An 11771-nucleotide genomic window follows, 5' to 3' on the forward strand; every position below is an offset into this window, starting at 1 on the left:
GCAGCTACAGCGGCTCAGCCTGGCCTGGGCTCCTCACCCCATCACCAGCATTTCTGCAAGCACCCAGGTCTGCAAAAATTAACCAGCCACATATCCTGCCTGGAAAAATAACTTTTTGGGGGGCTGGGCTCCAACGCCCCCCCGGGACCACCTCGGTGTAGAACCCACTGCGAGCCCCTCCTCTCGTCCCTGTGGCAGTGCCAAAGGGCAGAGAGCATGGCAGCGCTCCGAGCGGCTCCAGCCCTTCCCTTGGCTGCTGCAATACGCCCGTCAGCTCTTGCAATCCCTCTTGGCAGGCTGAGGAGAGCGGGAAGGATCTGGCTGCCTTCCAAGGAGCAGCAAATGCAAATATTTCCTCACTTCAGGCTGGGTGCGGCCCGCGGATAAAATTTCCTCGGGCTTTCCCAGCGAAGGCATCTGATCTCTCTGCTGCAAGGCCAGCTTGGCTCCCAGGAGTGCAACGGTGCCTGCCATAAAAAAAGCCTAAAGGTTATCTTTTTACAACTCAAAGGACTGCCTGACTTTTTAAAAGAGGTTTTGAATTGAAGAAGGAGCTACCAGGCACAGCTATAGTAATTTTAAATCAGTGGTTAAAGGGCTGCTTCATGAAAAAAACCCCAACTTTTTGCAGTTTTGTTGGAAAATGGAAGATTTGTAATATGGTGCAAGGAAAGTGGGATGATAAAGGGGCTGGAAAGGTGCTGGGAACAAAGTTGGGTGCTGGTGATGGTTTTTCTCAAATAAGATAGGAAGAGCTGCAGGAAAACTGGGTTTTTCCTTTGGATCCCAGGTTAATGGCAGTCACATCCCAGCCAGCTCCCTGCGGCATTGTTCTTCCCACAGAGCATTCAGACCTATTTTCTGCACTTTCCTTTGACACAGCCTAAAAAAAAATTACATTTCTTAAATGAAAAGCCGTCTGATCCGGATGGTTCTGGGAGAGGCAAAAACCAGCAAGGATTACACCAGGAACAGCCCAAGCCTGGATTTCTCCAGCTCATGCAGCACAGGTGGGATAAATATTAAAAAACCAAAAAACAACCCAACAAAAACAAACAAACAAACAAACAAACAAAAAAGCTGTATGCTAATATTCTCTTTCCCCCCAGCTTTCCTGGCAGAACTGAGACACTCACTGCCACAATGTAGTTTTAAAACACATTGATTTTGATGGCATGAGTGGAAAGGGATGAGGCGAGTGCGCAAGCGCGTTACCAGGCTGTGAGTGCTATACTGGCTTCTTTATAAAATAAAGGATAAAAAGCCCATCCCACCCTATTTCTGAAAACAGATGCACAGCACATACCTGCGAGCAGGTTTTGCTATTTTATATCCCAGATTTCCTTCATCATATCAGTGATTACAGCATCCTGCAGCCCTATTTCCTGAAAATTACCAATTTTCACCCAGATTTGGCTTTGAGTGGTTTAAGTTATATCTTTATTTTGCTGGAATGTCCAGTAAAGCAGTGTGAGCGATGTGTTTTATTGAAATAAAAGCACGGATATTTTTTTAAGACGTTATCCCCTTCATCAAGGTGGATTATTGTCCTCAAGGATTTATCACTGGGGGGAAAAATGAAGAAGGACGGGGAAAAAAATACATAATATACTAATATATACCTTAATTCTCTGTGCGGCTAAACTTTTCCGCACAGCCAAACTAGGAAATGTGCTTTAATCTCATTTATTGGACTGCTTTGTCTGAGTATGGGTTTTTTTTTTTTTTTTTTTTTTTTTTTTTGATGAAACGATCGGGCTCTAGACGGGGAGATAAGGACAAAGAGTTTCGCGAGGGAGAAGATAAATTCCTGAAGAAAAAAGAGAAAAAGAGGAGGAAAATGAGGGTTTGGTTGACAAAAGGCGGCGCCGGCCGGGGCTGCCCCCTCAGGGCCCCTGAGGCGCGGCCCCCGCGCCCGCTTCACAAAATGGCCGCCCGGCGGGGCGCGGGAAAGGCGGAGGCGACAAAATGGCGGCGGCGGAGAGCGCGGAAGGACGGGCGGCAGCGGCGGCGGGCCGGAGCGGCGTGGGCACGGCCGAGGGGCTCTGATCCTCTGCGAATCCCCTCCGGGCGGGCGGAGAAAGCGCTGCGGGTGAAACCTGACCTCCTTCTCCCTCCTACCCTGTTCTCCTCGCCGCCTTTGCGAAAGGATGCGAAAGTGGCCGGAAATGCGCATTTTTATTCGGCCGTGGGGGAGCTCCCGGTCTTCTCCCCTCACTTCAGCCCCCCTGCTCCCCCAGTGTTAGCCCTAAAATGTTTTTGATGTTTTTTTTCCCCTCACAGCTGAGGGGTTTTGGGCAAGAATGGCGCTTTCCACACGACCCCCACCCTTCCCTTCATCATCACCACAGGCACCCCCATGGTGGGCAGTTTTATGCCCAATTCTCTCTTTTTCCAGCGCTTTTCTCCTTCGCAGGGGCTGAAGCCGCCAACTCCCGGTCTCCTCACGGCATGGAAAATCCCCAAAAGTGCTTAGGGAAAAAAAAAAACAAAACAAAAACAAACCCACAAAAAACCAGTCCCAAACGCCCGAAGATTGATTTATTATCGGAGCCGGAGTGCTTTGGGAAGAAGCCATCACTGCTCGCCCGCCATTCGCATAATTAAAATCATATATTGCTGTGATCAGACGCACTAATACCATTAAAAAAACCCAAATCCCGTAACATCCACACGCTCGTTGTTGGAGGCTGTAGCCAAGGTACCACGGTTTTTTTTTTTGTTGTTTTTTTGTTTGTTTGTTTGTTCCTTTTGTCTTAAATATTCTTTTAATGTTGCCTTACCCTTTTTTCCTGCATCAGTGGTGATACACTATAACATTGCTTCTTATTTCTTAAAAGCTACGAACCTAAAAATACTGCTTTTTTTCCACAGAATTGCAGACCTAGGCCCATACAGATGATCTTTTATTTCTATGGATACAGAAATACTAGTATATATTTATTAAATATAAATGCAGAAATACTGCTATATATTTAATATTTTTTATATATTACCTTTTCCCAGGAACTACTTAAAATATAAAATAAGCTACACACCTAAAGACTATAATTTAATTATATATAATCACTGTAACTTTGGCCCATATATATCTTTGATTTTATATATATATATTACCTTTGTTTTCCTCCATTGGTTTCCTACTATAATGTATCCTAAAAGCAGGAGAAAAAAATGCCATCAAAAAATAAAGAAGAAGAAGAAAAAATAACAAAAAGCAACCCATCTGTTTTTTTACAGTCCATGATGGAAGTTTGTGCCTGAATGTTTTATTTGTTCCACAGAGATGTAGATTTTCCTTGGGAGATTTGGGATTATTTTTTAATGAGAAAGAGGAAAAAATACACCCAGAAAAAAAAAAAAAAAAAAACAAAACAAAAAACAAAACCAAAACAAACAATGAAAAAGAAACAAAAAGGAAAAAAACACAACAAACCGCAGTAAGTGAAGCTGCAAATGCAACCGAATGGTCCGGATCAGACAATTCATTGCACAAAAAATGGATAAATGGAACTGAAATGGCCGGCTTTGCTGTAGATCCAGGAGGAGGGATCAGCTCCTTTATCCCACCATCTCGCGCTACAAACTCCACCATTTTCTCTCTCTCTCTTTTTTTTTTTTTTTTTTTTTTTTTTTTTTAATATGCTTTGTTGGGGCGTTTTGTTTGGAGCCGAGGCGGCGGCACCACCCCCGAGCCGGGGCTGGCAGAGCCGCTCGGGGCTCCACTCACACAGAGATCTCGCATTTCTGCCCGGCCTTGTGCAATCCTCTCCCTTTTAGCACACGCAGTTTTTTTCCTCTCCCCTCTGCGGGTATCAGGGTTTCTCTGCTCTCTCCAGCTTGGCTGCTTATTCCAGAAGTTTCCGCGGGGGCGGGGAGCCCCCACTGCGGCGCCTTTGCCGCAGCGCCGGGCAGGGGCAGGAGGAGGAGGAGGAGGAGGAGGATGCGCCGCCTCTCCCTGGCTGCGAGCCTCATTCCAAGCAGCTCCCCCTTGCTCCGTTCCCCCAGCCTTGAAAACAGAGCGCTGGGAGGTGTTTGCAGCTTGGAGGGGTTTGGGGTTTGGTTTTTTTTTATTTTTTATTTTTTTCCTAAATCAATGGAAAGCAGAGCTGTCGCTGATGGAGATGGATGAGACAGGGCTGGAAGCGCCGCAGCCCTGCTCCGGCGTGGCCATGGCACCGGCGGCATAAGTGACCTTTCCCAGGCAGTGGGAGGGGGGATTCCCCCCCGTTCCAGCATGCTTCTGCTCGGAATTAATTTTAAATAGGAGTATTATTTTTTATTTTTCTTCCCCCCCCCCATTTCTCCTTCACTGTTTTTGTTTTGTTTTGGTTTTTTTTCCCCGAAGCTTCCTCATGATCTTTTATTTTCTTCCTGTGTGTGTTTTGAATTGCGTTTTAAAATTGCCCAGCTGGAGACAAGGCTTGATTAGAGCTGGAACAATAGCTCCCTTTTATTAATAACGGGAAGGATTTACAATCATACAGCACCTTCCTTGGAAAGCTTTCCAAACCATTTACAAACACTCACAAATTTCAGATTGTGCAGCCCTTGGCTGTGAGGTGGGTAAGTATTTAATGGTGCCACCACACAAAATCACCTCGGTGGCAAACCTCAATTTCTGAGTGCTTAAAAAGATGACAGATTTGGTTTTGCTTTTTTTTTTTTTTCTGGTGGGGGGTGGTGAGTGGGTGGGTGGGGTGGGGTGTGGGGCTGGCTGAAAGCTGTAACCTAAATCTGTGAATGCAGTGTTTGCTGCGTCCTGGGAACTGGGCTGTTCTCCCTCCAGCCACGCAGCTCTCCAGAGCCGAGCTGTGGATTTGCTGCATGTCAGTAAACATCTGCTTATGGATTTTTTAAAAATTTTTTTCTTTAATCCATTCCCTTTTTGCAGTCCCTAAGTGACCTCCTGCAGTGCTGCCTGCACTGCGGTTCCACCACAGCTTTGCTCTGGAGCCCTGATGTTTGTCCCTGTGAGCCAGAGTGACCTTGCTGGGGGTACTTGGGCCCACCGAGCGATTCAGGTGCTGTGCTTTGATCCCAAATCCCTGCACCTTGTTTTTTGCCAGCACATCCCCTCACTCAGGGCGATGCTGCAGTTATGGGTTAAAGCTGTTTCATGCCTTATTTTTTTTTTCTCAGTTGTTTTGGTTTGGGTTTTTTCTTCTTTTGTTTTTTTTGTTTGTTTCCTTCTAAGGGAAACAATATATTGTTTGTGTAACCCCTCTCCTCAGCAGATCGCTACAAACCAAGCGGGGATCCAGGAGTCACCCAGGCAGTGGGATCTGGCCTTCCCAGAAGCATGAGGGACAAGGCTCCAGCTGTATCTGCATGTGTCACCCACAGGCCACACAAGCCTGCAGTGTTCCTGTGGTTACTTCTGTCTGCAGAGCGTGAGTGGGTCCCAGGGCTTCCTCTTCCCAGTGCTGGATGGCTCACAAAGGCTGATGCTTCTGGAAAAAGCTCTGACTTGTGGCCTTTAAAATAAATAAATAAAGCAGCACTGCTGTGGATTAGTCATCCTTATTTTTGAAGGAAGCTGTTTGTCAGCACTGTCCAAATCACGCATGTGCGTGTGAGATGGGAACTCCAAAGGGTGGTAATGTGCTCTGCTCGCTGCTCCTTGGAGTTCAGCCACCCAGGCTTCGATGAGCTGCTCCTGGCAGGTGGAAAAAATGACAGTCTAGCTTTCCAGACCTTTCCCTCCTTCTTTTTTTCAGTGCTGGAATGTGCATTGGCAGGTATGCAAATGTGGAGACTGTAACAGCAGCGAATGAGGATGGATGAGCTGTTTTCTGGGGTCACATCCAACTCCAGAGAAGAAACCCTGGTGATTTACAATTTTTTTCTTGTCTCTGGTAGATTTTACTCTGAGCTCCACTGTACCTTGTGAGAAGACTGAGTTTTACCCTTTTGGCTACTAAAAATGGTTCTGTTTTTAAACCTTGGTGCTTTTTCCCTTCCCTGTGGTCATGCAGAAGAGCAAGCAGTGCAATTAAATAGTACAGCAAAGGGCAGCTCCCTCCCCCTTTCTCTTTCAAAAAATCCAGAGTTGTGTGTCTTGAACTGCTGCATAGGCAGAAAACATACAAAGCCTTTGTCAGCATTGTGCTGATGTGTGGCACGTTAAAAAAAAATACACACAAAAGGGGTGGGGAGAGCGGGTGCCTCCAGGGAGCAAAACTATGGGGCCCCTTTCCCTCCAAGCCTACAGACCTGTGAGGGATAGCCTGTTCCTCCTAATTTTGCTCAGGCAAAGGCAGTGGAGGTCGGAGGGAGCATTGAACATCTTAAATGGCCTTGATGCTAATCAGGGTCCCCATGAATTACATTTTTTTTCCGTTGCAGCTGGTTTATTACTCCATTCCTCAAAGTCCTGCTCGCTTGCCGGGAAGGGAAACGCTTCCTTACTGGGTGTCATTTCTTTTGTTGTGTTGCAAAGGTACTAAAAGCAGCTGGTGCTGGTCTCTGGCAGGTCACACATGACTTGGAGGTGCAGCTTCCTGCAGTCATTAGTGCTGGGGGTCGATAGCCACCCCTAATGAGGATATCACACCAGGATTCCATGGAATGCCACTGGCTGGCTGACCCAGCCCTGGAGGAGCCCCTTAGGAGAAATTATTTCACTGCTTGCTGCAGGGATTTCCAGCACAACTATGACTTTATCCTTCTTTCTGGCCAACATTAAACGCAGGGTGGGGATGAAGTGGCCAAGCTGGGTTTCATACTCTCTCTCTGTGGTAGCTGTGTGAGCAGTGGGTGTAGCTCCAAGTCTAAGGCCTTGTTTGGAATAAGCCAGTGTGGACAGGGATTTGGATTTTATTCCCTCACTAGGGCTGTGTTGGTTTGGAGATACACCTTGTACTCTTCATAGGCCTTTGCTGGCAGGGAGTTTCAGAGGAGCAAGAAGCTGCCTGTTGGGATGATTCCACATTTTTCAGGCTGGCACACCCTGTGGGACTCTAAATTACTTTCCTTTGGCAGTTGAGTATAAATGACTGAGAATTGCCTTGTGAGTGCTGAACTTTTACCACCCTGAAGAGTTACTCGAGCTACATCCATGATATTTCCAAGCTAAACAAAACCTGAATTTCCAATGCCAAAAAGTGATACAAACCCTCACTCCTCCTCTATACAGAAGAAAACCACTTTCAGTCTTTGGTCTTAGCCCAAAGAGTTAAAAAGCTGCACTGTGAGATCTGTAGAGGTGAAAATAAAAGCCTAAGGCAGACAAGAAACTTCTCCCATGCCGTGTTGGAGGAGAGGTTTTAGAGCACAGCAGGTGTTGATGCACAAATATTTCTCTTTGTGCTTTCTCTGGAGTGAAGGAGCGGTAACTTCACAGACGTGGGGTCACTCCTCTTCATTTAAACACTCCCATGTTGCTGTGGTATCAAAATGATGTTTGATGAAACCAAAGCTCAGATTATGTTGCTCAGTGTTTATTTTGTGCTGGATGTGCTGCCCAGTCCGATGCAGAGTGTGGGAAGAGCAGCCTGTAGCTTGTGGGTTTGGACTATGGGGTTTGTGCTAAAGCCTTGTCCTGAAATATTTCCAGTGTAATTTCTGAGGTTTTTTTTTTTCTTCCCCTGGGCATTGCACATAGGTAAAAATTCACATCTGGATGTAGAGTTAATACAACAAGTAGGTGTTAAAAATGGCCAAGCATAGGATTTGGTGATCTAACTAGTCCTAGGGGATTTATATCCTTTGCAGTTGTCCTATTTGGGTATCAAATCACATGGAATTGTCTTTTTTTATGTTTGTTTTCTTTGGTTTTCTCTTAAAATGTAATTTTTTGCAGCCTGGAAGGCCATAGTCCTGTTTGGTGACGAAAGCCCTGTATTTGGGGAGAGCCCTTGTGAGGTGAGCAGACACAGCTCTCTGGCACATGGTGGTACAGGAGTTTGGGGGCAAGGGGAGGCAGGGCAGAAACTGGCACTGTGATGTTCCTATTTTTTCCTGACAACAGGCTAAAAAAAAGGTGTTATTTCTAATATATCTACCACATCATAAGTGAGAGTAAACTCTTTTGTTGTTCTGTGTTGGCATATAGGTTTTGGTTGTGTGGCTCAACCATCACACTGGGTTCTGCTGCTGAAGAAACCTCTGGTTCTTTGTAGAAGGAATTTTAAAAACAGCAATGTTTTTTTATATAGAGATAAAAATGGGTTCAATGTCAACTGAAGTTCAGAGGCCCCTGCACACTGGGCTGTGGGATGTGACTGGTGCTAAGCCACTGGCTAAAATAGTGGCATTTTGTGGCAGCTCCCATCCCTGGCTCTGTGCATAAGAACACAGGGAAGAGCATCAGAAAATAGATTACTGAATTCTGCATTTCAGAAACATGAAGGGAGTTTTCTGCAGAGTCATCTTATCAGGAAGATTTGGAGCACTAACCCTCAGAAAGAACTGGAATCAAGAGTTTTATCAATATAAATCCTGTGCTTTGTGTTGGTTAAGGCTCCACAACCTGGCTCTGTGCTCCAAGTGTTTTCAGCCCCTAAGATGACAGCCTCTGTCTTGGCAACAAATGGGCCTAAATATCAAACAGCACCAATTCTTTCCTGGAAAAAATGAGCATAAAGAAGAATGGGTAAGCTATAAAATTAGGCCAATAATTCAGGCTGGCTTAAAAAGGAGATAAAAGCCTAGCTGGGAATTTGATATTCATCTGTCATAGTGTTCTTTTAATAAATACAATCAATGAGCAAGGAAGGCACGTAAATACATTTTACCTTGACAAGATGGTGGCTGGCTCAAACAAAGGAACACTCTGAGTGTTTCTTGGGGCTCTTTGCTGTGAAACCCTTTTCTTGCTTTTTCACAAAAAGCATAGAAACTGGCTGTGCACTGGTGGTGGGGATAATCCTCGTGTTCCCACTCAGATCCCCGTGAATCCCGGCTGATGTAGCCAGGGAGAGATGTAATATCCCCTTTCACAGAGATGTTGCTGTGCCAGACCTGAGGGTAGGCAGTCAGAGTCTGAGCAAACAGAACCCTGGTTGCTGTCCTTGCTCAGTATCTAATCTTTGCTTTTGAGCAGTCTCAGCAACGTGCAGCAGCTTTGCCACTCGGGAAAGGCAAAAAAAAAGGTGTTCAAAATGGATAAACCTGCCTTTTGAAGCATTGTGTCTGCCCACTTCTATTTATTGGTTTTTCCTCCTCAAAGAGAGGCTGCTGTGTGGACCTCAAGGATGTTTTCTGCTTCTCCTGCCCTTTTTTTTCCCTTCAAACTGGAGAGCTGCTAACTTTATTAGCTCCTTATATGGCAGCTCCATTTTCTCACGCCTTTAATGGCTCTCTTTTGATCTATCCTGTTCTTGCCTTGCTTTTCCTGAACGTGGTGCTCAAGCTGAGATGGGTTTATAACATACTCCCTCACTAATAAATGGCCTGGCCCTTTAATTCTCTCCAAGCACTGATAAGAAACATCCAAATGTTTTAACTGCGGGGTTGGCTGACATGTCCGGAGATAGCTGGGCTCTCAGCTACACCCTCCCAGGAGCAATTTAAATTGTTCCTTGCAGCGAGTGTCCCAAAGGCCGAGGGCCATCGGGTCATGTAGAACAGCTCAAGCCCCCTGTTTGGGGCTGTTTGGCCCTGGGAAGGGCAACACACAGGGCAGTGCATCCGTGTCTCGCCCCTGGGTACCCATCACGCTGTTGGTCATGGCAGGATGCTGGGCTGGCACATACGTGTGTCTGTTCTGCAGACACCAGGATGCTGTTGGTCCTTCCTCACAGCCCCTCTGGCCTGCTGAGGGGAGGGTTATACCTGCTCTGGTCTCCAGCCTGGGTCTGTGTTCTATGAAATCTTCAGCTGAGGGGGATCTGGTTACAGCAGCATCGCTGGTGCGGTCACAGCTAGGAACAGTTTCCCTGCAAACCATTTGAGGAGTATCATGATGGCTCAGAGCTTTGTTTTGCATCACCAGCAGAGCTTTGTGCTCCTCTTCCAGCTGGCTGTTGTGTAAATGGAGCCCTCCTGGCACTCGTCTCAACCCTCTCCTGTCAACAGAGTCGATGGCTTTGTTTGCGACAGCTCCCAGCCCCTGTGTGTCCTGTGAGACGGCCGGGTGTCAGCAGTGACTCCACATGAGATTCCCTGGAAGGAGCTGGGAGCTGCCGTGGTTTCCTCGTGTCCCTTGGAGATGCCACCCCAGCAGGGAGGAAGAACACTTGGAATTGCAGTTGCAGCAAGTGCACTGCATCAGGGAGGGAGAATTTGTCATGGAAAAGTTGTTTGATTTTTGTGGTTTTTTTTTGTTTGGGTTTTTCCCTCTCTGAAATGGAGAGCCCATTAGAGACACGTACAAACCACTCCTTGGGTTTCCCAGCAGGTAGAATGGAAAGCAGAGCCCAGTTCCACACTGGAAGCGCTGGTGAAGCGTGTTGGCATCGCATTTTCTTGTGCGCACGTGGCTCCATCGCACAATTTAAATAATAGATGGTTTGCATGCGAGGAGTTGTTGGGGTTTTTAATTAATCAGTAGATCCCAGTTTGGCAGAGCCCGCCATCGCTGGGGAAACTGAGCATTGGGCTGCCAAAGGAGGGACTTGCAGCCAGAGGAGTCGGGGATAAGGTTCGGGGCCACCACAGATCGAGTCCATGTGCGTCAGAGATCTGATTAAATCAGGAGATTTGCATGTTTGTTAAGCTACTACAGCGCGGTGACTTTGACCAGTGGCGAGGTGGACTTGGTGCCGGAAGGTTACGGTGTCCAGCTGCACTGGGTGGCAAAAGGCAGCCCTGACAAATAAAACATGGGTTTGATCAATATCAAAACGTCATCAGGAGATCATCAGGAGACTTTGGCCATGGAAAATACTGAAATATGGGTTTGCTCTGTGATGAAAGCAGTGAAGGCTTTAAACACCAGCACTCGTGGCTGTGAGTGTGTGTTTTATCCTGATCTCAAGCTGCTCAGAGTCTCACAGGGGGAACTGGCTGGGCATTTTCCTTTTGGGACATAGAAATAGGTGTTTTATCAGTGCAGTGGCATGTTTTGGTGGAAAAGAAGGTCTTGTGGGTTAAAAAATGTTTAGTTCTATGTTGCAGAGTTGTTGGGGTGTGACATGTCAGGCAACTAGACACTGGTAATATTGGCAACGGGCAATTTCTTCACCCCATGTTAATTAACAAGCCCTGCCAATCCCCATGGGGTTGGGGGGAGGTGAATCCTTCCCACAGCGGGAATTTCGTGTGTGTGGTTTTCACAGAACGTGGTCTCCCTTCGTTGGAGGAAGTGCCTCGGGACAATACAGCCACCCTGCTTTGGTGGAGGAAGTGTCAGGGTGGCACTTCTTCCTTGTTTCTGCAGAGGGAAGCATTTGGAGCAGCCAGGGGGGCTTGGTGATCCCCCTGCAGCCCTGCCTGTGGTTTGTTGCTCTGACCTTTGGAGTCATTCCGGAGACCAGAGCCAGGGGCAGCACGGGGCCCTCGCTGCCATCACCTCCATTTTTGACTTGTCTGCCCAGAGGCGACCGGCTGGGTGTGTGCACCATCTGGGGACGAAGGTAGCTTGTGGCTCAGGATTTTGGAATCCTTATGGGACTTGGGGGAGCTGCAGGATTGGGGGTCAGCAGAGGCGCCTGGCTGGGTGAAGCTTGAACTGTGCAATTGTCGCTCACAGCTCCCCATTACAACTGACCAGCACTGGGAGTCTCACAGCCCCTCACGACTCTCAGAGCCCCCGTACGTTTCTCACAGCCCCTCATTACAATTCCTGCAGAACCTGTTACATATCTCACATCTCCGTTATCTCAGAG

At 47.1% G+C, this 11771-nt stretch overlaps 1 long non-coding RNA gene across 6 annotated transcripts; it reads left to right on the forward strand.

Moving 5' to 3' along the window:
* The first annotated feature begins 388 nt into the window (after positions 1 to 388).
* LOC130266734 (uncharacterized) lies at positions 389 to 10917 on the forward strand. 6 transcript variants are annotated; one of them, XR_008842972.1, is made up of 6 exons: positions 420 to 2701; positions 3285 to 5393; positions 5742 to 5830; positions 6349 to 6442; positions 7805 to 7866; positions 9962 to 10915. It is a non-coding gene; the product is annotated as an uncharacterized LOC130266734 (long non-coding RNA). The 6 variants fall into 6 exon arrangements; XR_008842973.1 differs by having other exon boundaries at positions 411 to 2701; positions 5721 to 6442; positions 9962 to 10917; XR_008842974.1 differs by lacking the exon at positions 9962 to 10915 and adding an exon at positions 8057 to 9594 and having other exon boundaries at positions 411 to 2701; positions 5721 to 6442.
* Positions 10918 to 11771: the final 854 nt, after the last annotated feature.

The sequence above is a fragment of the Oenanthe melanoleuca genome, unplaced genomic scaffold (genome assembly GCF_029582105.1).
Source record: "Oenanthe melanoleuca isolate GR-GAL-2019-014 unplaced genomic scaffold, OMel1.0 S177, whole genome shotgun sequence".
Classification (NCBI taxonomy): Eukaryota; Metazoa; Chordata; class Aves; order Passeriformes; family Muscicapidae; genus Oenanthe; species Oenanthe melanoleuca.